Source organism: Schistocerca piceifrons, chromosome X (genome assembly GCF_021461385.2).
Source record: "Schistocerca piceifrons isolate TAMUIC-IGC-003096 chromosome X, iqSchPice1.1, whole genome shotgun sequence".
Classification (NCBI taxonomy): Eukaryota; Metazoa; Arthropoda; class Insecta; order Orthoptera; family Acrididae; genus Schistocerca; species Schistocerca piceifrons.
Genome location: NC_060149.1, coordinates 398,574,581 through 398,602,307, shown reverse-complemented (window position 1 = coordinate 398,602,307; position 27,727 = coordinate 398,574,581).

Below are 27,727 nucleotides of genomic sequence, written 5' to 3'. Positions count from 1 at the left end.
TGTATTTCGTTAGCCTGGCGTACAGGGGTCTGTTCAATCATGACGCTGGTGGCGGCAGTGGTAAATGGGTTGCCTGCACTACAGGAGTCGCGTCAGACCCTCATTTGTTCGGAGTATGGAGAGAATAGTGCTTGGTAATCTAAATGTGTGTTTGTAGCAGCGTAGTAGTTTTCGTGCATACTTTATTTACGCACCTTTTGGAAATCGGTAAACCTTATATTTCGTACTGTGATACCATAAATTTAGTTTACATTTACCAAGATTTGCCGTTTTGTCTTTATTTTCATCAATAGAAGAATGAGGTCGTTTTAATACACACTATGGTAGATGACGTAGCAAAAGTTTATTTTATTTCTGTCACATTATTGTATTAGTTTATCTTTAAGATCTCTGAAACATTGCATTTGGGCTATGGCAGCAGACGACCGACGCGAGTGCCTTTGCTAACAGCACGACATCGCCTGCAGTCTCTGTCTTGGCCTCTTAACAATATAGGTTGGACCCTAGACGACTGGAAAACCGTGGCCTGGTGTGATGAGTCCCGATTTAAATTGATAAGAGATGACGGTAGATTTCGAGTGTGGCGCAAACACCACGAAGCCGTGTACTCAAGATGTCAACAAGGCAGTGTGCAAGCTGGTGGTGGTTCCATTATGATTTGGGCTATGTTTGCATGGATGGACTATGTCCTCTTGTCCAACTGAATCGAGCATTGACTGGAAATGGTTATGTTAAGCTACTTGGAGCCTATTTGTAGCCATTAAAGAGCCTCTATTCTCAAATATCGATGGAATTTTTATGGATGACAATGGACCAGGTCACCGATCCATAATTATTCACGATTTGTTTGAAGAACATCTTGGACAATTAGAGCGGCCGGTGTGAATATTTTTGAACATTTATGGGACATAATCGAGAGGTCAAATGATGCACAAATATCTGCACTGGCAACACTTTCGCAATTACGGGCGGCTATAGAGGCAGTATGGCTCAATATTCCTGCAGGAGGCTTAAAAAGACTTATTGAGTCTACGTTGCTTCACTACGCCCGGAAAAAGGAGGTCCGGCACGATATTAAGAGGTATTCCATGACTTTATCATGAGACGTGGAATAGAACCTACAGAACCATGAATTGGGACCTACAGAATAGAATGTACAATGATTAGTGATTTGCGCCAGCCAGTGCTAGAAATACCACAGTACGATGTATTGTCTCTTATGCGTAATGAATTGACACAATAATATACAAAAAACAGATTTAATTATGTTGATAGCGGAAGTGCGCTGATTTTGCGAGCCATACGATTAACGTTACTGACTGTTTCTCAGAACAGCCAAAGCCCTGTCCTGAGAAAGATACGCCAGTTTCTACAAAATCCCCTGTTTGTGGACAATTTCGCTAACACAGAAAACTAACTGTAAGCAGGCCAATTTACACAAAAATTGCCTGAAAAAAATCTTCCATTTACACACACTAAGTTGTTCATTAACACAAAGATGATCGCAACACATGAAAAGGAGACATTCAAACAGTTGACTAATGCTGTCTGTATGAAAATTATGATTAGTGATAGTATGGCTGGCAGTGTTTCTCGACTGCTTGAGAAATTATATCTCCTTAACTCAAAAATACGGTCTGAGACTCAAAAATAGTTCAAATGGCTCTGAGCACTGTGGGACTTAACATCTGAGGTCATCAGTCCCCTAGAACTTAGAACTACTTAAACCTAACTAACCAAAGGACATCACACACTTCCGTGCCCGAGGCAGGATTCGAACCTGCGACCGTAGCAGTCGCGTGGTTCCGGACTGAAGCGCCTAGGACCGCTCGGCCACCGCGGCCGGCAGGTCAGAGACTCAATTTCAAAACTCGATATTTCCCGACGGAATGACCGAAACTTGGTGATTGATTGCAAGGTTCACACATTCATCACGTGCCTTGAACCTGAGACTGGCCATCATGAACAAATTAACAAATGTAGATTAAGAGTGGCCTATCTCGGCAGTACCTCTATGAATGCTCACCATAATTAAACTGTAGTGCACCGTGATGAACGCCGCTGTCATGGAGGCTCTCTCGTGATCGGCATTGGTGCAACTGCAACACCATTCCCTGGATGTTCCATAACTTGAAAGTCGCTGTGTTTAGCACCACGTCTCAGAAGAAGTTGATGTCGCCTCTTCCGTTTCTCCACACAGAGTCGATGCCACCCACCTCCACGGCGTCACAACCCTGAGTTCTCTATTTTTGGTTTTCTCTTACGCCCTCTGTTCTTTCCCGGCCAGTGGCCAATAGGGAAAATACAGAACACTGTGGCCCAATAGTGAGGTTTCTCTCCAATGTAGCCGGCCGCGGTGGTCTCGCGGTTCTAGGCGCTCAGTCCGGAACCGCGCGACTGCTACTGTCGCAGGTTCGAATCCTGCCTCGGGCATGGATGTGTGTGATGTCCTTAGGTTAGTTAGGTTTAAGTAGTTCTATGTTCTAGGGGACTGATGACCACAGCTGTTAAGTCCCATAGTGCTCAGAGCCATTTGAACCATTTTTTTATCTCCAATGTAGAGCATCTCACCAAAATGGTGTGCTGTGATGAGAGACCACTCATATGGCGAAACTCTCCCATCCTATTAAAGCACGACCACTCCTGCTCCGTGCTCGTGACGCCACACTCTAATGTACCGACCGCTCTTTGTCGCACCCGTGGCATTGCATCAGAGGGCCTCTGGAATTAGGAACAACAGGTCGTGAGACTAGCTCATTATTTTCTGGAAACCGATTTTTCTAAAGCGACCGATGGCTACCTACAAAGGCGGTCCGCAAAACACGAGGAAGTGGCCCTCATCTACCGCTCGTGCCGCTTCTCTCAGCCCCAGTCAGACGCTACGCTGGGTGATGTTGCAAAGCTAAGCAATGGTTTGATACTGCGTGAGACACCTCAGCAGCCTCAAGTCTGCAAAGTCCACCAGAGCCTTCGATCTCCTCTCCCAGAAAACTGCCATTTTCCATAGCTTCTCTGTTCGCCCTGTCTCAGCTCCAATTGCACAGTGTCTTCTCACGCATGAAAAAACATTCAGAAACCAGTGAGTCAATCACAATGTTAAAGTAGGAAAATGGAGCTACATATACCACCATACTACCAGTCACTGTGGTCCAAGATCTCCAACAGAAACATTCTCAATGCAATCCTCGCCGTTAACATCCACTAATTAAACAACCAGTCCCAAATTAATTGAAAAAGGCACGCAAAATTTCTTCTTGTCATGAGGAATCCATCCCTGATGTTTTGCTATCGAGAATTGAAACATCCTGTATAATAATACTCGTCGTGTTATGAAATGTACAAGATATTTGCGAGCGGGAGCGCAGTTAAACATGGCATTGTATGATGTGTGGCTTGTTGCCACGAAGTTTTGGAAAAAATGGGTACATCCACGCTAGATTTGTTCGTAGCTTGCTCTTTAGGAAACCTCACATTTCACAGAAAAAAGCAGACGTAACTTGAACCTCATTAATCAAAATCGAAATTCAGATTGAGGTCAAAAGAAATAAATCGCTTTACTGGATACACAAAACAAGAATATCAAAGAATTAAACTGATTTTTTTACACCATAGGAGGTGGTTGTATTTAGCATGTTCATGGATGTCAATAGAATGTATGGATATTCTCGCCCACTTGGATACGCAGTTCAGACCTGTTCACAATGAAATAAGTAGGTTACCACTTTCAATAGGAATACCAAGTATGAGCAAAAGATTTACCGGGCCCAACCACGACGTCGGAAAACAAGTTCTTCCTACATAGTCCAGACAATGAGGGAAAATAAGGAGAAAAAGTCGTGTAATCGCAAAGTTCTGTACGGTGGTAGGAGGTAGTGTCATGAGCAACATACTAAAAATCCCCACAGGTGGGTTGTAAATGTGGGGACGAGGGGGGGGGGGGGGGGGGGGTGGCGTAGGAGGCGTCTAAAGGTAACTTTTTTAGGTTCTTATTAAACAACTCGAAAACCGTGGCTTCTAGTTTCCCAGTATAAAATTAAACTAAATTAAATTTTCTACAAAAATCCTAATTAATTTTTTCTTTAGGAGTTATAGTTCCGCCTAGAGGGGATGGAAGAATCGCAGATCATTAAAAAGAATATTTAACTGGTATGTTAAATCAAGACGGTTGAAAACAAATGCTAAATGTGTGTATCACGTCTAATTGGATTAGAGCCGTATTACAAGATAAAATGTTTTCGGGGGTGTATAATATAATGGACTATGGACGGCGGACGGCGGACGGCGGAGGAGGGGACACGATGGAGGCTAGAATCAAAAGGAAAGGTAGGTCGCTGGATGTGGTCATGCAGTATGTCATTCGTATGTCAGGAAGTGAGCAGCTGATCCCACATTCTATCTACCTTACTACGTTGCAAGAAGCAAGTGCAGGGTGTTTCATAAAGCTAAACTGACCCTTCGTGTCGCATCTTATGAAACACTGGCGAAGCAGTGAGCATACATTCTCGGGAGTGTTCATTTTCCACAATGTGCGTTAACACTACATATAGATTATATATATGAGTTACTAATAATACTAAAACAAAAAATGCGTAAGGACAGAATGTTGTTCAATCTCTGCAGACTGTTCTACTGTGCTAGAGGGGAAATTGAATCTTAGTCGTATGGCAGCTGTTGAGTTCTTCTGGGAAAAACAACTCCCCCCCCCCCCCCTTCCCAATCACGAGCGCTGCTCATTTTGCAGTTTGCAGAAAGACTATACCTTCTCAGTATTTCGTGTCCAGCTTTGTTCTGTGAGCAGACAAACAATTTCACTGAGCTCGTGTTTATGTAGTGGAGCTATTTCCAGTTTCTTAAATAAGTACCTATTTGCAGTTATTAAGTGCGCTTTCATGTAAAATACTTCCCTATAAACAATAGGTGAAATGTAATTTGTAAATGTGATGTTGTCAGTGATCTTTTTAATGTTAGTGGAATGGTAAATGTGGCACCTCGCTGCCGTCTATCGTTGACAGCATACTGTAAAACCATGTGCTTTTGTAGTAGTCACTCGGGACTAATTAATGAATGACCAGGAAGTTACTGCACTTCTCTCCCCATTAATTGTGTTACTAGTAGACCGCTTAAATCTCTCCCACTCAGCAGTTGTTGGCACTGAGTGAAGCCACTTACCACTCACCCACAGTACATCATCTAAGATGGGTATTAATGTGTGGTGGAATGGGACTGATCACGTTCTGGTCTACAGGAGTAATCAGCTGTAATAAATTGCTTGATTTATGATGAAATATCTGAAGCTCCATAGCACCCAGCTGACTTACTTCTGCTGCACAGAGAGATAAATTAAGCCTCTGCTCCTCTTCAGACATTGGAAGAGTTGAGGTCTAAATGATGCACTTGATACCCCTCACGCAATGTAAAGCATTCTAGCTAGTGAGAGTTGTTGTTGTTGTTGTTGTTGTGGTCTTCAGTCCTGAGACTGGTTTGATGCAGCTCTCCATGCTACTCTATCCTGTGCAAGCTTCTTCATCTCCCAGTACCTACTGCAACCTACATCCTTCTGAATCTGCTAAGTTAATTCATCTCTTGGTCTCCCTCTACAATTTTTACCTTCCACGCTGCCCTCCAATACTAAATTGGCGATCCCTTTATGCCTCAGAACATGTCCTACCAACCCATCCCTTCTTCTAGTCAAGTTGTGCCACAAACATCTCTTCTCCCCAATCCTATTCAATACTTCCTCATTAGTTATGTGATCTACCCATCTAATCTTCAGCATTCTTCTGTAGCATCACATTTCGAAAGCTTCTATTCTCTTCTTGTCCAAACTATTTATCGTCCATGTTTCACTTCCATACATGGCTACACTCCATACAAATACTTTCAGAAACGACTTCCTGACACTTAAATCTATACTCGACGTTAACAAATTTCTCTTCTTCAGAAACGCTTTCCTTGCCATTGCCAGTCTACATTTTATATCCTCTCTACTTCCACCAGCATCAGTTATTTTGCTCCCCAAATAGCGGAACTCCTTTACTACTTTAAGTGTCTCATTTCCTAATCTGATTCCCTCAGCATCACCCGATTTAATTCGACTACAGACCATTATCCTCGTTTTGCTTTTGTTGATGTTCATCTTATATCCTCCTTTCAAGACAATATCCATTCCGTTCAACTGCTCTTGCAAGTCCTTTGCTGTCTCTGACAGAATTACAATGTCATCGGCGAACCTCAAAGTTTTTATTTCTTCTCCGTGGATTTTAATACCTACTCCGAATTTTTCTTTTGTTTCCTTCACTGCTTGCTCTACATACAGAGTGAATAACATCGGGGAGAGGCTACAACCCTGTCTCACTCCCTTCCCAACCACTGCTTCCCTTTCATGTCCCTTGACTCTTATAACTGCCATCTGGTTTCTGTACAAATTGTAAATAGCTTTTTGCTCCCTGCATTTTACCCCTGCCACATTCAGAATCTCCAAGAGAGTATTCTAGTCAACATTGTCAAGAGCTTTCTCTAAGAAACGTAGGTTTGCCTTTCCTTAATCTAGCTTCTAAGATAAGTCGTATGGTCAGTATTGCCTCACGTGTTCCTATATTTCTACGGAAACCAAACTGATCTTCCCCGAGGTCGGCTTCTACCAGTTTTTCCATTCGTCTGTAAAGAATTCGCGTAAGTATTTTGCATCCGTGACTTATTAAACTGATTGTTCGGTAATTTTCACATCTGTCAGCACCTGCTTTCTTTGGGATTGGAAATATTATATTCTTCTTGAAGTCTGAGGGTATTTCGCCTGTTTCATACATCTTGCTCACCACATGATAGAGTGTTGTCAGGACTGGCTCTCCCAAGGCCGTCAGTAGTTCTAATGGAATGTTGTCTACTCCTGAGGCCTTGTTTCGACTCAGGTCTTTCAGTGCTCTGTCAAACTCTTCACGCAGTATCATATCTCCCATTTCATCTTCATCTACATCCTCTTCCATTTCCATAATATTGTCCTCAAGTACATCACCCTTGTATAGACCCACTATATACTCCTTCCACCTTTGTGCTTTCCCTTCTTTGCTTAGAACTGGGTTTCCATCTGAGCTCTTGATATTCATACAAGTGGTTCTCTTTTCTCCAAAGGTCTCTTTAATTATCATGTAGGCAGTATCTATCTTACCCCTAGTGAGATAAGCCTCTACATCCTTACATTTGTCTCTAGCCATCCCTGCTTAGCCATTTTGCACTTCCTGTCGATCTCATTTTTCAGACGTTTATATTCCTTTTTGCCTGCTTCATTTACTGCATTTTTATATTTTCTCCTTTCATCAATTAAATTCAATATTTCTTCTGTCACCCAAGGACTTCTACTAGCCCTCGTCTTTTTACCTACTTGATCCTCTGCTGCCTTCACTACTTCATCTCTCAAAGCTACCCATTCTTCTTCTACTGTATTTCTTTCCCCCATTCCTGTCAATTGTTCCCTTATGCTCTGCCTGAAACTCTGTACAACCTCTGGTTTAGTCAGTTTATCCAGATCCCATCTCCTTAAATTCCCTAGTGAGAGTAAAGACAACGAAATCGGCATTGTCGGATACATATTGACAGCATGTTGCAGTTGTGACCGGCGTTTCAATGTGGTGGATGGCTGACACCTCCAGCTGTTGAACTTTTTTACTAAATAGCTCACTTAACAAATGCAAATAAGTACTCATTTAATAAACTGAAAATTGCTCCAGTCTATAAACACGAGCCGAGTGAAGTTATTTTGTCTGTTCTCATAAGAAAACTGGACAGGAAATGCTGGAGAGATATAGTGTGTCTGCAAAATGAAAATCGAGTAGCGCACACCGCGAGGGAAGTTGGGTGGAAGAACGCTGCAGCTACCGTACACGATGACTAAGAATCAGTTTCCCTTGTAGCAGTGTACGACAGTCTCCAGAGATATATGTAGATTCTGTTCATACGCGTTTCTTGCTTTAGTATTATTAATAACTCATATCTATGTTCGATGTAGTGTTAATGCAATGTGTAGAAAATAAACATCGTTCTATTTCTCCACCAGATCGGATGACAATTGCTGGTGGTCATTGACGCATATGGACGTGCTGCAACATGTCTGCCCGTTTTCCCAACATACACTGTGTGATCAAAAGTATCCGGCATTGAGCTGCCACCTACTGCCGGGTACTCCATATCAGCGACCTCAGTAGTCATTAGACATCGTGAGAGAGCAGAATGGGGCGCACCGCGGAATTTATGGACCTCAAACGTCAGGTGATTGAGTGTCACTTGTGTGATACGTCTGTACGTGAGATTTCCACACTCCTAATCATCCTTAGGTCCACTGTTTCCGATGAGATAGTGAAGTGGAAATGTGAAAGGACACGTACAGCACAAAAGCGTACAGGCCGGCCTCGTCCGCTGACTGACAGAGACCGCCGACAGTTGAAGAGGGTCGTACAATGTAATAACCAGACATCTATCCAGACCATCGTACAGGAATTCCAAACTGCATCAGGATCCTCTGCAAGTACTATGACAGTTAGGCTGGAGGTGAGAAAACTTTGATTTTATGGTCGAGCGGCTGCTCATAAGCCACACATCACGCAGATAAATGCCGAACGACGCCTCGCTTGGTGTAAGGAGCATAAACATTGAACGACTATACAGTGGGAAAACGTTGTGTAGAGTGGCGAATCACGGTACACAATGTGGCGATCCGATGGGAGGGTGTAGGTATGGTGAATGCTCGGTGTACGTCATCTACCAGCGTGCGTAGTGCCAACAGTAAAATCCGGAGTCGCTGGTGTTACGGTGTGGTCATGTTTTTTATGGAGGGGGCTTGCACCCCTTGTTGTTTTGCGTGACACTGTCACAGCACAGGCCTACATTGATGTTTTAAGCACCTTCTCCCTTCCCATTGTTGAAGAGCAATTCGGGGATGACGATTACATCTTTAAACACGATCGAGCACCTGTTCATAATGTACGGCCTGTGGCGGAGTGGTTACACGACAATGGACTGGCCTGCACAGAATCTTAACTGAATCCTACAGAACACGTTTGGGATGTTTTGGAACGCCGACTTCGTGCCGGACCTCACCGACCGACATCGATACCCCTCCTTAATGCAGCACTCCACACGAAACCTTCCAGCACCTGACTGGACGTATGCCTGCGAGAGTGGAAGCTATAATCAATGCTAAGGGTGGACTAACACCATATTGAATTCCAGTATTACCGATGGAGGGGGCCACGAACTCTTAAGTCATTTTCAGCCTGGTGTCTGGATACTTTTGATCACATAGTGTAAATCCCATCGAGTACGAGTTGGATGCGTTGAGGAGACGTATCACTGCTTGTCAACATGCACCAACGCCCATCTAACAGTTGGCAACTACTCTGGTGAAGGAATGGAACGCCATACCACAAGAAGTCATTATCAATCTTGTGGCCAGTATGGAATCCCGTTGCAGTCATGCACTCTCGTCCGTGGCGATCACACACCCTGTTAAGAACCATTTCCCGCCTTTTGTGCAGTCCAGAGGACCATCAAAAATCGCTGTGACTTCAGTGTACTTATTGCCTTTGAGTAAAAGTGTCATTTGTGTTGGCCTCATTGCATGTTCCTTTCAGCTGCCTTCAGTAGTATACCTTAACAGTTCTTTGTATGTGTGATCCAAATTTATCGATCTGTGCTACTTGACAGTGACACATCATGTGAAAGTTACTCTCGTCTGTAATTTTTGCGCACACGTATAGTATATTTAATGTTAATCTAATTTTTGTACCCGAGAAGTGCGTCTCTTACGAGGGGCGTCCCATAAGTAATGCAACTCATATTTTTTCTCGCCCAGTTTCGGTTGAAAAAATGTGGAATTTGTTGTGGGACATCGTGGAATATGCCCGCTTCAGCTCCTATAGTTTCATGAAATTCGTATAGGTGGCAGCGGCATATGTAGCCTTTGAAATGGCTTCTGTAACGCAGCCATCTTCCAAGCAGAGAGCTGTCACTGAGTTTCTTTTAGCGGGAAACCATAGCATCGCAAATATACAAAGGGCGTGCAGAGTGTCTACGGAGACCTGGCTGTGGACAAAAGCACGGTGAGTCAGTGGGTGAGGCGTCTGTCATCACAACAAGGTGCACAAACCTGTCCAGTCTCCCGCATGCTGGCCAGCCACACACAGCTGTGATCTGTAATTCCTGTTATGTTGGAGCGTGCGGACACTCTCATTCGAGATGATCGACAAAAATGTAAACGAACTTCATCTTCTCTATGACAGTGCAAGGCCTCACATAAATCTGCACGCTCAAGAGAAATTCACAAAACTTCATTCGACTGTGCTCTCTCATCTCGCACCTTCTGACTCCATCCGTTTGGGCCAATGAAGTATATCCTCCACATTAAGCAATACTACGTGGATGATGGTGAGGTTACTGACGCACCAAGACGTTCGCTCTGACGTCGACTAGTAGAGGCATACAGGCTCTCCTAGTAAGGTGGCGTAAGGCCCTCGCATTGAACGGATATTATCTTGAAAATGGTATTTTTTAGTCGAAAGAGTGGGTAATAATATGGTGTATTGGACACACACACACACACACACACACACACACACACACAGACAGACAGAGAGAGAGAGAAATCACACTACTATATTATCTCACCACTGTGCGTATCTGTAACTGATTATTGACAATTACACTAAGAGTGATGGGTAAGACTGAATGGATGCAAACAGCTTCCCACGCTTAAAAATGCTTTTTAAACTTTCACCGGAAATGGTGTGAGGGATTCTGGCTCGCCCGCTCCCAGCAGTCATATAAGCAGAGGAAAAAAAAAAAAAACAACAACTCGTAGTCAGGTATTGGCCTGTAATCCATTTCCGCCATGTCCCACGGATCACGTACGCCATCTAAAACCTGTGCTATATGTCCCCAATACATTTTGAATTGTATGTTGCGCATGTTTCAACGCTGAAAGAATGTGATATTTGTGAGAAGTGAAGAAATGTTTTCTTCATTTGAAGAGCGAATAGATAGAGGTACTGTGTGCCATCTGACGATAACATAAGTATTGTATTTTGGTTACGATTTTTGCATAAGATGGAAGCAACATCTTTGGTATGAAAACTATATACAGGAGTACAAATATCGGTTATGTGAGTGTGCTTGTGTGTATAAAAGGAATCCAGGCAGCCTGCACACGTGAAAACTTTAGCTAATACACTCTACATACCTTTCAGTATTTCAGAAACTTTACCTACATGTAATGAAATGCATAAAGAGCAAGTAATTCTTAACACCTCATTTAATTACAGAACGTGTTTATTCTATTTCGTTACTGTACAATGTTGTAAAAATGATCAACTTTGTGACTGAGCTATTTCTTCATGACAACAGTGGTTCTAGCTTTTTATTCTTAAATACTGCAACTCAGCTCAACATTCATCATATAACTGCGCTACGGTGTCTTCTTGCATAATACTACTATTAGTGACAGAAGCTACAACTATGTGCCTTACTAGTGAACGGGCTACAAAGCCAATGTTTCCAGGTGGAAAAATGTGTTTGTTGATGTCGGGAAAACTATCTACTACTGTCAATAACTTTGAAGAGCTGACAGACTGAAGATGAGTTTATATAAATAACATATGTGTGAAGACCATTCTATATAAGAACTAAATCTTACAAAAAAATTCTTCAGTCATTGAATGCGGCGGGTAATTAATCTAACTGGTCTCTACTTTTTATTATGTCATTGTGTAAAACACTCATAAATTGTCTGTGCGTGCTTTACATCTCATTGTTTACAAGAGCCTGGAAACTATTCTTGTTGTCAGTCAGAAAGCAATGGAGAACATATTGACCTCAATTTCCAGTCTGCAAGTCCACATTACTCTTTGTAGTCACTGCAAGAAAATGTTCCTACTTGCTGTTTACTCAGCGGGATTAGCAACAATGACTGTAAATAAAAGTTTTGGGTTTTCATTGATTGATATATCCAGTAAAAGTTCACACGTACAAAATATAATAAAATTCCTAATAATAATAATGATGATGATGATGTCACTATCGGAAACACCACTAATAACAGTTCAGAGGCCATCTCTATGGGAAGTACCAGATAAAATGGTCTATCATCCTGACTACTAATCATCAAAAGTTAATTGTTCACCTTAAAAGTCGAAAATAATCTCGCCACTTGCCACTGGGTTTTGTAAACATTACGGGCAGCACACAAACAGTTACACACGTGAAATCCAAGCCATTAAGGATGGTGCACGGCCCATGCGAGTTTACTTCCTACTTCTACTGAAACGCTTGTGGTAGCTGATTGCATTTGATGTCATCCAAGGCGCAGCGCACGCAGGCGTTTGACTCAAGCGGACAGATCGATATCTCAGTGTGAAGTCTCTCTCTCTCTCTCTCTCTCTCTCTCTCTGCCTCTCTGGCCGTATTTATATATGGGCGCAGCGGAATACCAAACGAACATCTACTACAAACCGCCCTAAGCGCAGATAGCAGCATTTAAATGACCCCTTTGTCGAACATGTATTAATTTAATATATCTGTAGTTTAATAATTCACTACCTTCTTAATTTTTACATAAATAGAGAAGTTTGCTTTAGTCACTGAAAAAGTCTTTGCTTGACTGCTTTTAAACTTAGCCGGCAAGAATATTTAGAATAGAGACAACAGTAGAACATGACCTCTGAACAGCCTCTTTAAGATTCCATGTAATGATTGTTATTTATGGTAAAGTCTTGAAACTTGGTACAGCTGTATTATTTCATCAGTGTAATCGAGTGCTGTAAATAGAACTTCCTGTAACAAATAAAAAAGGCACTTTATCTATTATAAATAAGGATGTTACCGTTCAAAATTTAGTTGTTTGTAAATAAATTGAAAACTAATAGAGGCCGTTTATTGGTGCAACAGATAAAAGGTTACTATATGTAACTGATGTTACATATGAATTTTCATCTTTTTGAGTCTAATATTCAACGCCTTTAATTTTTCGTAAAAACACGGATTTTGACCAAAATATTGCTCCGATCACGTTGACACTTGTAACTTTTGATTCTGACCTACATCCGTACATTCTGAACAGCTTTTAGCTTTCTAGCTTCATTATTTGGCGCCACTAACTTTCTCTCTTAATTTAATATATTTAGCCAAACATATGCATTTGATCGTTCTGAGACTTCACAACGTTAACATTAATAAACTGAGGCATGTACTGACAACGTTTGGAAATGTTACTATAATTTTTAATTTCACTCTTATATTATTGTGCAGTCCTTTGTATGTCAAGCACATGTGCGTTATGATGACGTGGCGCTAGCAGCAGTGAACTGGGGTAAGTCCCGGCACACTCACTCGCCTCTGCAACTCTTACAGTGATACAGCGCATGTTTCTCCTCATCATCCCTATTTATTTTTGTGAAAAAATTTATATCGAACAAAATTAAAAATTTGAAGAGAGTGACGTTACTGCAGCTGATCTAATTTAAACAAAACTGATTTTAGGAATTTATTTCATTACCGGTACCTTAGATGTTGCTTTACTTAGAAAATCGAGTAACCTTTATAAGCTCTTTCTTCATGTAGCTCAGTTATTGTATGGTTTAGTATGCTAAGGAAATCAGTTGTTACTTTGCTTTGTTAAACACATCCAATAAAAAGCAGTTTTTATTATAGCGCATCAACAGTCTACAATCTGCATTTCTTAATACATTCGTTTATCTCTATTGTTATCTGTATGTTTCAATATTTATCTGTTTATCTGTCAATTTATCTGTTTATTCGAACCCTTTTTTACAAGACGTGAGAAAATCATACACCAATATTCAATCATTTTACCTTATACGTGTCAGCTCACTGACTTCATTACTCCTATTTCTCCCTTTTATTATTTATCCATATATTTCACTTTCCCACACATTTCGACGCTACTTTCTCCCTTTATTCTTTTCCAGCCTACTGACCTCATTATTTACACACATTTTTGGTGTGATCCTCTCTCCACTTTCACATGTCTCCTTCAACTAATATCAAAACGGTTTGGCTTGCCTCTATTGGCACAATATTCTTATTCTCATTACGTACGGACATCCTCACTTCCAGCGTGAAAATCGTTAATTTATGCAGAATATATTTTTTGAGATCTCAGGAATTTTCAGCTTCATTACTTCTGTTAACGCAAAGTATCCGTATTTTTTGTTACTTATCATTTTCGTGTATCTTATTTATTATTTATTTACTGTTGTCATTGTCCTTCAATCAGTGGTGCTCACAATTTACGCATTGTTATTTCAGCGTTTATAATTCACTACTGCAAACTACCACTCATATTGTCTTGTAAATCATCATTCAGGTAGGAATCATTCTTACTTACTAGGAAGATATTACAAACTAAAGTGTGTGTAGAACATGAAGACGTATATTTCTTACTTGTCACAGATAGAACAGAAGAAGAGAATGAAAGAAACCTGAAAGGGAAATAAAGTTTCATCCAGCTGGGACCATACAGTATACCAAACTGTGCATCCGCCAAAGAGTGACAGACTCTGTACAGAATCTAATTACTGTCAGTTTTGAAAGGCTTCAGATCTACCATGTTTAGTAGACCTGGTTCTCTCTTATTTTCGGGTGTTTCAAATGGCATGCGTTTGCGTGAGGCTTACCTATTATCCTGAATTGTCCCTGATAAACGTGCATAAACTCTTTTGTTTCCGCTGAAATTTTCTTAGATTTAGTTTTGACTACAATGGTTCACCAATGTTAAAACCAGTGGGGGAAGATTTTGCCTCATGCCTTCTTTTTCTGTAAAAGGTCCTTTTACGCACGTTTACCCTAGCCTGTGCCTTCTTCTCAGTTATAGAGCCCTGAGATAGGACTGGAAAATCAACCATGGTTGAAAGGAGGTTATGAGGTTCCTGACTAAACGTTAGTTCACAAGGAGCAAATCCAGTTGCATCATGTTTAAGGTTGTTGATTTCTTCAAAGTTTTTGATATGATCCACCCAAGTTGAGTGCTTCCTGGCACAGTAAGTTCTACACAATCTGTTTAGTTCACGCATAACTCTCTCTCTCTCTCTCTCTCTCTCTCTCTCTCATATTTCCATGTGGTGAATTTGCCGAGATCCTTATATGGCGAATTCCGACCTTTTATAGACATTCTTTAAATTTTCCAGATACATATTGCGGGCTATTATCCGATTAGAGACTCTTAGGCTTGCTAATCTTTACAAAGTATTCCTGCTTATAGCTTGACTACCAGCTTCTTGACATTAGCCTTCTCTTTTGGATATAGTTTGACATACTTGCTAAAACCGTCAATCACCACAAAAACGTGGGTAAATCGTCCTTTAAATGTCGGGAGTGGCCAAAAAGATTGAATGCACGTAATTCCAGGGATTCACTTGGTTCTACATGCTATTTACTGCACGTACCTTCTGACACACAACATAGCTACTCTACGATGGATATTGACGAAAATAATTTTCGCCTTCTCACTTAATTTAGCAGTACATTTCTTGGCTCCATAATGGGTATACCATAGAGGCACGTAATCTATCAGCAGATCCGCATGTTGTGATGGAAAACACATCCTCCATTCCGCTGAAGCCAACTTCCTTCTTCGGAATAAAATTCCTTTATGGAAGCAATAGTACTGCGCTACTTTTGGATAATTAGGGACCAATAAGTGGCTTTTGACTAACCTCAACTTATTATCATCATTTTGCTCCTTTCTTACGGTTTTACACTCTTTCTTCGAGGCACTTTCCTTCTTGACCGCATGTATGGCCAACATGAACACTTCATTCCTATGTGCTTACAGAATTTCTGATTCCCTGCATAATTCAGCACTCCTTGGTAGCCCATCATTTACATTCAAACGACATTCTTACCCTTTGACTTCGCGACGCGCATTTGAGAATGCATTGTGATGAGTGTTTAATAGTTAATTCTGCCCTCCGTTAACCAGAAATTTGGTTTGTTGACTGTACCTTAGCCTCTGTCTCTGCCAGGATATAATTATTTTCCGCATTAGCATCTTGTACATTATTTCCAAATTCAGTATCTTCCTGCAGGTATCCTTTATTCCTCATTACTCTAATAGGCAGCTCCCATCCTTCATCATTACTGCCCAGATATTTTCCAATGAAAAGCTCTGTAATCACTCGAGAATCCGGTAAAATTAATACTAAGTGGTTCTGAACGAAGTCAATCTCTCCTTGATATTTCGTTAAAAGATCTATAGTGATCAACATTTCCACATTCCAACCGAGCACGATGAAACAAGGATGTTACCTATACCAATTGGTATCAAAGCTTCGTTCTGTACTGGTCTACAAACTTTTCCATTAGTATCTATTATTCTTAAACCACCTACTTTCATGACCTTTAACTGATTCTTATTAGGAATACAATCAAATAATGCTTGGGACAGAGCACTTGCTTCACTGCCACTATCAAGAAGACAACGCATTGTTGCTCTTGAGATGTTAGTTTTTATAAAAGGGTGAATTATTCTAGTTTGAGCAAGTTCCTCAGAAAAGTCTTCTAATAAATCTTTTTCTGTCTGTCTCCAGCTAAAGTAATTTTGTTCAGTTGTAAGTACATTTATGCTTAGATTCACGGGATCAGCAACCTCTATATTCGCAGCTACCTTTTCCAACCTGTCCACCAATTTTAAATCAGAGCACTTGACGACCTACCCTACTTTCTTTTGCTGCACATCAGCTAAATTACTCTCTACTTTTGAGCAAGTGTATCCCTGCGCAACGTTGCTATCTACAATACTTCTGTTTGCTTTTATAGTTTGTGGCAAGTCGATACAGCTAATAGTTTCCCTGACCGCATTATTATTGCTACCCCCTCCATCTAACAACTCCTCCTTTTCAGAACCTTGCAAAACTGACCCTATTTCCTCTGCCAAAACTTTAGACTTCAGATTACCGTTGTTGTCGAAGGTATAAGCCTTTACTTAATCTTAGTCTTCATCTGATTCCAACCAGTTAATGTGTTCCTCCCTGTTATCTGCAGCGTTTCCTTTTTCCTTCTTAGCCCATTTTTCTAATGTGTCCGAAATACTAACAACTATATAGTGAGAGTGGTTTAGCACGTCACTGGTACTGTCTGTTCCATATTCATCATCCCTGTTATCGGTCTGCGTGTGCTGACTGGCTGTGGTTTGTCTCTTTGTTACTGGTTGTGTTACTGTTTCCGCCTGGTGAGCGCCAGTTCCCTCATAGACGGGACTGAGTTTCCCACACTCGGCCTATAGTGTTCGCTCGATTCAGAATCAGTTCGGGTAGCATTCGGCAGTCCGTCTCGTCTCAACGGCACAGTATTTACATTTCTGCCCATGTTATAATAATTACTCCGAATGCGCAGTGGCTGCCTACCTCTCTTCCTCTACCACGCCATGATAGTTAGGTCGTGTCGGTTCTAGGCGCTACAGTCTGGAACCGCGCTGCTGCTACGGTCGCAGGTTCGAATCCTGCCTCGGGCATGGATGCGTGTGATGTCCTCAGGTTAGTTAGGTTTAAGTAGTTCTAAGTTCTAGGGGACTGATGACCTCAGAAGTTAAGTCCCATAGTGCTCAGAGCCATTTAAACCACTTGAAGTTAGGTCGTGTATTCTGAACCTCCATACATCTAACATCCATGTTCCCACTGTCATTACTTCGGATGTTTGTATGCCTGTTAGAAGACTTAGTATTATTCTGCACCTGTTCCTCAGCTGCAGCTATTCTTCCTACTCGCTCCACTCACTCAATGAACCTATCCAAATTGTCTCTGGCGAGGAAATTATTCTTTTCTGCCAGTACCAAGGCAGCTTACCTTCTAGTCCTATGATCATCATGCCCGGTTTCATCTTTTCTGTCGCATGTGACAGCCGTGTAACCCACTTTCTAGAAAACTCTTTAACTGATTCGCGACCTGGAGTAAACTTTTTACTACTCCAAAATTCTCACAAAACATCGTTATGTGTGTTGTGTGACTAGTACTCATTAATAAATGCAGTTTTAAATACAGAAAGAGTTTTGTAGCTGATCATTACGTCAGCTGACCATCGCGAAGCATCTATTGACAAATCACTTCTAATGAAAGAAATTTTCTCACGTTCTGACCATGCATCTGGTAAAATATCCTCTAAATCATTCCAGATCTCTAATGCGTGCATTTGTTTGTCTGTACCGAAACGTAAAAATTGATATCCGATAAAAGTTGCTTCAACTGAAGCAACATGCTGTGCTGTATTACTGAAAGAGCTACCAGAAGTTACTCTACTTTCGGTGTTGATAATATTACTATTTAGTTCTTCTACTTCTAGTTCTACTGCCTCCACTCTGCCAGAAGATTTTTTATCGACATCTTCTCATAATTTCGCACAGTCATATTTTACTTTCTTAATATCCCTCTGACAGATTTTTGATTTATTAGTTGCTTCCTCAAACCGATTAGAGCGAAGTTTGGATTCATTGTCTATTTTCTCTGACAACCTCCCTTCCATAAGACCATCTGTGTCTTTGAAATCTTTACAAACATCACCATTTTCGGTTTTGAAAATACTTTGCAATTTAGTTAGCTATTACCCTACTTTGACTTGCAGAACATAGCGGTTAGAATCAGTTTTAAAATTTAAGTTATTCAGTTTTGAGGTAATTTCATCCTTTCGTTCTTTACTACTAGATTCAATCATACTGTTTAACTGTTTACTGTTGGATTCGATCTTATTATTCAGATCTTCATGGTGCGCTTCAGGTTATAAATCAGTAACTGCACCAAATTTGGTGCCTCTCCCTTGCCACTTGGCATTTCAGCCGGTTTTAAAGGATTTTCCAGCGTTCCCTTACTTTGATGAATCTCATAAATACTGGACTCAGTTTCATTATCTAATGACACTATTAATTATACTTTTTCTTTTTTGACTTCAGCTTCAATTACATCGTCATTAGAAAATGGTTCTAACTTCGCAGTAACATTGAAATTTACTTCCGATTCTACTTTTGACATATCATCTTCAGATTTTGGATTTAGTACTTTGACGGAACCATTCACGTTATTTTCAGTTTCTAATAATGAGGATTCGTCGTGAGAGAATGGTTCCATCTTAACTTTCACATCATCCCTATTATTAGATTTCATCTTTAATAGCCTGTTAGAAGCAATTAACAAATACTTTAAATATTCTTGACTTGACTTAATTGCTTAATCTCGATGAGCGATGCCGGCGCGGGGTACCATCAAATGTGGCGCAATGTGTTGCGACGTAATGCAGGCAGCAGTAGTAATTGTGGCAGTGAGGAGGGCGGCGGGTATCGCCTGCTGCTGTAGATCCGGGCGCAGTAGCTTGCAGGTAACTCGTAGCTCCATGCAGCTCCGTGATGATGCACCGTCTTATTCTAACCTCAGCGCCGGTGGTAGCCGCGATGTAGTGTCCTCTTTTTACTTGCTTCCGTCACATTCAAGGTTATTGAGGCAGACATTCAAAATCCAGTTTCCACACTCGCACCGGTTCAGGCATATTTCACTTCGGTATTCTGCTAGTGCCTACTGAGTTCCCTGTTTTGTACCCGATCACTTTCACTGTTCAGTTTCCCGGCCAATGCAGCGTACGTGGAGTGGCGCGTAAATAATCTAGCTAGTCTTTACTTTTAGTTATGTTTTTATGTAAAACCCTCTTAAGTTGCCTGTGCATGTTTTACATCTACCTTCACCGTTTACACGAGCCTGAAAACTATTTTTACGCTCACCCGGAAAGCAATGGAGAACATACTGACCTCAATTTTCAATCTGCAAGTCCACATTACTCTATGTACTCACTGAAAGAAAGTTTTCTTACTTGCTATTTACTCTTCGGGATCAGGAACAATGGCTATAAATAAAAGTTTTGGGTTTTAACTAGTTGATACTATTTTTACGCTCACCCGGAAAGCAATGGAGAACATACTGACCTCAATTTTCAATCTGCAAGTCCACATTACTCTTTGTACTCACTGAAAGAAAGTTTTCTTACTTGCTATTTACTCTTCGGGATCAGGAACAATGGCTATAAATAAAAGTTTTGGGTTTTAACTAGTTGATACATTCAGTAAAAGTTCGCACGCACAAAATATAATTAAGTTAATAATAATGATAATAACGTCCCTATTGGAAACAGCACTATTATCAGTTCAGAGGTGACTTCTACAGGACGTTCCACGTAAAATGGTCTAGCGCTCCCACTTCTAATCACCAAAAATTAATTGCTCCCCTTAAAAGTGGAAAATAACCTTGCCACTTGCCACGTGGTTGTGTCAACATTACGGGTGGTACACAAACTTCCGGGAAATCTAAGCTGTCCAGGATGGTGTAGGGACCTCGCAAACTCACTTCCTACGTTTACCGAAAAATCTTTTACTAGCTGTTTGACTGTGACGTCATCCGAGGCACAGCGCACACAAGGGTTTGACTCAAGTGGACAGACTGATATCTCAGTGTGAGGTCTCTCTCTCTCTCTCTCTCTCTCTCTCTCTCTTCCTTTCTCTCTCTCACTCTCTCTCTCTCTCTCTCTCTCTCTGCCTCTATTTATACATGGCGCAGCAGACCGCCAAAAGGAACATCTACTATAAGCCGCCCTAGGCACAGATAACAGCATCTAAATGGCCCCTTTCTCGAACATGTATTAATTAATATCTGTGTAGTTTAACAACGTACAATCTTCTTAATTTTTATATGAATAGAGTTAGCTTTGCTTTAGTTACTCAAAAAGTTTTAGCTCGACTGCATGTAAACTTCGCTGGCTCGAATATTTAGAATCGAACCGGCAGCATAATATGACCTATGAACTACCTCTTTAAGATTCCTTGTAATGATTCTTATTTATAATAAAGTCTTGAAACTTGGTACAACTGTATTATTTCATCAATGTAAACGAGTGCTGTAATCAGAAGTTTCAGTAACAAATGCAGATGATTCTTAATCTATTATGAATAAGGATGTTTCCGTTCAAAATTTGGTTGTTTGTAAATAACTTGAAAACTAATAGAATTAGTTTGTTGGTGCTACAGATATAAGGTTACTACATGTAACTGAGGTTACATATTAATTTTCATCTTTTTGAGTCTAATATTTCACGTCCTCAATGTTTCGTAAAAATGCGAATTTTCACCAAAATATTGCTCCAATCAAGTTGAAACTGGTAACTTTTGATAGTGACATGCCGAACAGTTTTTAGCTTTCTACATCTACATCTACATCTACATTTATACTCCGCAAGCCACCAAACGGTGTGTGGCGGACGGCACTTTTCGTGCCACTGTCATTACCTCCCTTTCCTGTTCCAGTCGCGTATGGTTCGCGGGAAGAACGACTATCTGAAAGCCTCCGTGCGCGCTCCAATCTCTCTAATTTTACATCCGTGATCTCCTCGGGAGGTATAAGTAGGGGGAAGCAATATATTCGATACCTCATCCAGAAACGCACCCTCTCGAAACCTGGCTAGCAAGCTACACCGCGATGCAGAGCGCCTCTCTTGCAGAGTCTGCCACTTGAGTTTGTTAAACATCTCCGTAACGCTATCACAGTTACCAACTAACCCTGTGACGAAACGCGCCGCTCTTCTTTGGATCTTCTCTATCTCCACCGTCAACCCGATCTGGTACGGATCCCACACTGATGAGCAATACTCAAGTATAGGTCGAACTAGTGTTTTGTAAACCACCACTTTTGTTGATGGACTACATTTTCTAAGGACTCTCCCAATGAATCTCAACCTGGTATCCGCCTTACCAACAATTAATTTTGTATGATCATTCCACTTCAAATCGTTCCGCACGCATACTCCCAGATATTTTACAGAAGTAACTGCTACCAGTGTTTGTTCCGCTATCATATAATCATACAATAAAGGATACTTCTTTCTATGTATTCGCAATGCATTACATTTATCTATGTTAAGGGTCAATTGCCACTCCCTGCACCAAGTGCCTATCCGCTGCAGATCTTCCCGCATTTCGCTACAATTTTCTAATGCTGCAACTTCTCTGTATACTACAGCATCATCCGCGAAAAGCCGCATGGGACTTCCGACACTATCTACTAGGTCATTTATATATATTGTGAAAAGCAATGGTCCCATAACACTCCCCTGTGGCACGCCAGAGGTTACTTTAACGTCTGTAGACGTCTCTCTATTGATAACATCATGCTGTGTTCTGTTTGCTAAAAATTCTTCAATCCAGCCACACAGCTGGTCTGATATTCCGTAGGCTCTTACTTTGTTTATCAGGCGACAGTGCGGAACTGTATCGAACGCCTTCCGGAAGTCAAGGAAAATAGCATCTACCTGGGAGCCTGTATCTAATATTTTCTGGGTCTCATGAACAAATAAAGCGAGCTGGGTCTCACACGATCGCTGTTTCCGGAATCCATGTTGATTCCTACAGAGTAGATTCTGGGTTTCCAAAAACGACATGATACTCGAGCAAAAAACATGTGCTAAGATTCTACAACAGATCGACGTCAGAGATATAGGTCTATAGTTTTGCGCATCTGCTCGACGACCCTTCTTGAAGACTGGGACTACCTGTGCTCTTTTCCAATCATTTGGAAGCTTCCGTTCCTCTAGAGACTTGCGGTACACGGCTGTTAGAAGGGGGGCAAGTTCTTTCGCGTACTCTGTGTAGAATCGAATTGGTATCCCGTCAGGTCCGGTGGACTTTCCTCTGTTGAGTGATTCCAGTTGCTTTTCTATTCCTTGGACACTTATTTCGATGTCAGCCATTTTTTCGTTTGTGCGAGGATTTAGAGAAGGAACTGCAGTGCGGTCTTCCTCTGTGAAACAGCTTTGGAAAAAGGTGTTTAGTATTTCAGCTTTACGCGTGTCATCCTCTGTTTCAATGCCATCATCCTGGAGTGTCTGGATATGCTGTTTCGAGCCACTTACTGATTTAACGTAAGACCAGAACTTCCTAGGATTTTCTGTCAAGTCGGTACATAGAATTTTACTTTCGAATTCACTGAACGCTTCACACATAACCCTCCTTACGCTAACTTTGACATCGTTTAGCTTCTGTTCGTCTGAGAGGTTTTGGCTGTGTTTAAATTTGCAGTGAAGCTCTCTTTGCTTTCGCAGTAGTTTCCTAACTTTGTTGTTGAACCACGGTGGGTTTTTCCCGTTCCTCACAGTTTTACTCGGCACGTACCTGTCTAAAACGCATTTTACAATTCCCTTGAACTTTTTCCATAAACACTCAACACTGTCAGTGTCGGAACAGAAATTTTCGTTTTGATCTGTTAGGTAGTGTGAAATCTGCCTTCTATTACTCTTGCTAAACAGATAAACCTTCCTCCATTTTTTTATATTCCTATTAACTTCCATATTCAGGGATGCTGCAACGGCCTTATGATCACTGATTCCCTGTTCTGCACTTACAGAGTCGAAAAGTTCGGGTCTGTTTGTTATCAGTAGGTCCAAGATGTTATCTCCACGAGTCGGTTCTCTGTTTAATTGCTCGAGGTAATTTTCGGATAGTGCACTCAGTATAATGTCACTCGATGCTCTGTCCCTACCACCCGTCCTAAACATCTGAGTGTCCCAGTCTATATCTGGTAAATTGAAATCTCCACCTAAGACTATAACATGCTGAGTAAATTTATGTGAAATGTATTCCAAATTTTCTCTCAGTTGTTCTGCCACTAATGCTGCTGAGTCCGGAGGTCGGTAAAAGGAGCCAATTATTAACCTAGCTCGGTTGTTGAGTGTAGCCTCCACCCATAATAATTCACAGGAACTATCCACTTCTATTTCACTACAGGATAAACTACTACTAACAGCGACGAACACTCCACCACGGGTTGCATGCAATCTATCCTTTCTAAACACCGTCTGTACGTTTGTAAAAATTTCGGCAGAATTTATTTCTGGTTTCAACCAGCTTTCTGTACCTATAACGATTTCGGCTTCGGTGCTTTCTATCAGCGCTTGAAGTTCCGGTACTTTACCAACGCAGCTTCGACAGTTTACAATTACAATACCGATTGCTGCTTGTTCCCCGCATGTCTTGACTTTGCCCTGCACCCGCATGTCCAAGACTTTCTAGCTTCATTATTTAGTGTGTAAGGCGTCCGGATTTTACGGATCTTACATGAGCTTGATCCATAACGACAAGACGATACAGTATGAGATCCTCAGAAAATAATAATTATATTATATCAACAAAAGGCAACTCCAGTTAATCTCATGTACCGAAAACTAACAAAACAATATCTACCAATACATGGACTGGCATGAACAAACAAGTGAAACGCATTTTAGATATGAACCAAGCAGGTGGTTAATGATATCATAAAATCTTCCATTTAGCAAGAGAACGGCGAGCTTCAGCGCAGAAAGGGATAGGGCCAGAACAATACATTATTCCTTTTAACGTAAATAAGGCCGGGACCGAGGGAACTGGCTGCATGTCAATAACAGGGCTAGGCAGCGACCCAGCAAGAAAAATAAAAATGCTTGTTCACATCTAGCGAGACGGAGATTGGCTGAAGCCATACTTGGCGATGCAGACTCGACACGGTGGGGAGATCTCAATTATATAAAAGCATTTTGAGACCTAACGCTCTCTCTCTCTCTCTTCTCTCGTCTCGCGGCGGACCGCACAAGTGTGTGGAAATAAGCCAGGGCACTGAGAGCCTTGCTTCCTGCAAAGTGAGGACGATCCGCTTCACGTATCGTGGCAACAGACAGCAAAACGGTAGTTAATTATTCCTGCGGGAATTTTTGGCGGGCAAAGAAATTGTGCACGTCGCTCCAATCCATAGCGAGTGTGCAATAGCCATTATATCGACTAGCGAAAGATTATCATTCTACGAAACACAGGAAAGTTGCGAATGAGTGAATTCAGTCAAGGCCAGAGTAGGGAATTAGCGTTTCAGATCCAGCACGGAGACAACGCCGTTGCAGATGCCACCATCACGCGTTAGGTCACAGTAAATGTTGAGTCTAGATTTTGCTCACTCCAACTTGGATACTAACCTACCCTAACATTGAGTACATGAGCTTCTTTCATTGGTTCAAAAAGTAAATATATACTCCATCAAGTCAGTGCATTGACAACAATGTAGATTTAAATGAGCTAATGAGGATTTTTAATAATCATTTTTTCCTGTGATAAAAATTTTTTTAGTAATCTTAATTTCATGTCCAAGACTTAAATATTTTGTTATTGAGTGTCAAAAGTAATTGAAAATGATTGTTGTTTATCACTTGATCCCTGAAAGCAACAGTTGATATATTATATGTAGAAAAAAGGGAATAGCTGTGTTTTCATTATATAATAGACCGCAAACGTTCACTTTTATTAATTCATGCATTCTAGGTACGTGACAACAGTATTTCTAATGATTTTTGTTACGATCCGCACCTGATATTAGCTGCCTTACGGGGCCATGGTCATATTTATTTAGAATGTCGTTTGACACCCTAGGCCTGAGAAGACAGTTCAAATGTTTTGTTCATTTGCGCGCTAAGTGGTAAGCCAGGTTTGCACACATTAGTACACACAAAGTGCAGATACAAAGGTCGGACGTACGACAAGCGCCACATACTTTTTCTCTTAAAACAATATATTTAGAAAACATATGCATTTGATCATTCTGAGACATCATAATGTTGACATTAATATACTGAAGCATATAATGACAACGTTTGGAAAAGGTATTTTAATTTTTAATTTCCCTCTTAGATTATGGTGTAGTACTTTCTATGTTAGGCACAAATGCGTTATGATGATGTGGCGCTAGCAGCAGTGAAGTGGGGTAAGTCCCAGCACACTTGCTCTCCTCTGTATCTCTTATAATGATACAGCACTTGTTTCGCCTCAGCTGTAGAGCGGAAAATGTTATTTCTGCACATTTTAGAGATAATTGTGACAATATACATACCTGCAGAAACAATAATTGAAATAGAAGAAACCAAGTCTCGGTATTAAAATTATAGACATCTGTGAATGTTTTAGCAAAAAAGGTTAAGTTTTATTTTCCATTATGACCTTGTCTCCAAATATAACACACAATTGTTCAAAATATGGTATTAAATGTACCATGCCTTTTTTCTCATTCTACCGAATTTGTGAGTGTCTAATAGTTTGGACTAGTTAGTTTATTTAAAGAACATTGTGTAAAATGTAAGTGTTGTGGCTTGTTTTCATTTTCTGATGTGGATCTAGTGAGCAGATATGTAAATATGTTTGCAAAAATTTTGTTTAATTACATTGCTTAAGGCAGTTAATTATTCCTCATTCTTATTTTGTTTCATTGATGATAGGCCTGTAAGTACTTGCTTTTAAGAAACTTAGAGAAATAATTCTCACAAATCTAGCAAACTTTGTGAGAATATTGTTTGTGTATGGACAAAGCCAAACTCATAACCTGGACAAATTTATAATGAAGTTAAAACTGTGTGTCACAAAGAAACACTAGGTTAGGGCTTCTTTTTGACACACATGTTAATATCTTCTTTCTCTGTCTTACACTTCATGTCACAACATTTTCCTGAGATGGAGGTATGTCTTTGTGATAATTATTATTTCATTTTCTGAATTCATATATGTGAAGATTAAATGTTACAGTACATATTTGTGTAAGGTTATGTAACGAAAAGTGCTGAAAGTGAGTCAAAGCTGCCCAGTTTTGTAATATATTTCTGGGTACTGTGCTTTGCTTTTTTGAATATAAATAGTCATCGCTCCTAAGTTTTTGGGAACAATATATTCATGAACATTTATAAATAATGTATTCAACTGTTCCTCAACGTTAGTAGAATTATTTGATTTTCCATTTCTCAAATATTTTAATACCAAAAAACTTTTTAAAAAGTAAACCTATTGCTGTGAGGAGGTGTCAGATATGTAGCTTATGCACCAGGGTCACTTCAGTTAAAGCTCTCTTGTGCAAAACGTCACAGACTGTTGTGATGGACTAGCATGCTCTTGGTTCAATGTTAGAATCACGCTCTGCAGCGTTACTTTTCTGTTAAGCAGTTGACACATGATACGGAATAGTGTGACAAAAAAAAAATACTGATAAAAATATCAAGTCTGGTTGTATCATAGTGCTTCTGTTGTTAATCGACCAATTATTTCTCAGAATTCAAGTGTCAGATGCTACATATAATCTTGCTATAGTACCCTGTGAAACTGGTTTATGTATTTGGAAGAGAGGATGTTACAACAGGATAGCGTCATGTTAATGAATCAATGAAATGAGTGGGAGCGAGAAGCAGATGCGCTTCAGTGCAGTTCAAGTCATATTAACATACAATCACATATGAGGCAGCAAATGGTACATGTCGTTCTGTGAGGGTTGTATACACTGCAATGGGATTAACCCTCACAGCGCGCCAAGGAACAAGAAGGCATTCGAAGTCTGCTTGCACCAAAAATCATACTCGCTCCATGTGCAAACAATTCTTAATCGTTAAGAACTTTTACGCCTCATTAGACATCTCTGCATTCAAAATACATTTCATTATTGAGCAGATGATGCAATGACCGGGGTAGTGCTCTATCTGAGGGTACAGAGAAAAACATTTTGTTTTCGAAGAGGTTACCAATCACACGAAAGTGTGCTGAAAACTAATGTCTCCGAATTTTTCATGTGAAAACTCTTAAAGCTTTTTAAATAAAACAAACGTTATTAACATTCTACATCTTTAGTCTTCATGTCTACATATTTATTTCTCA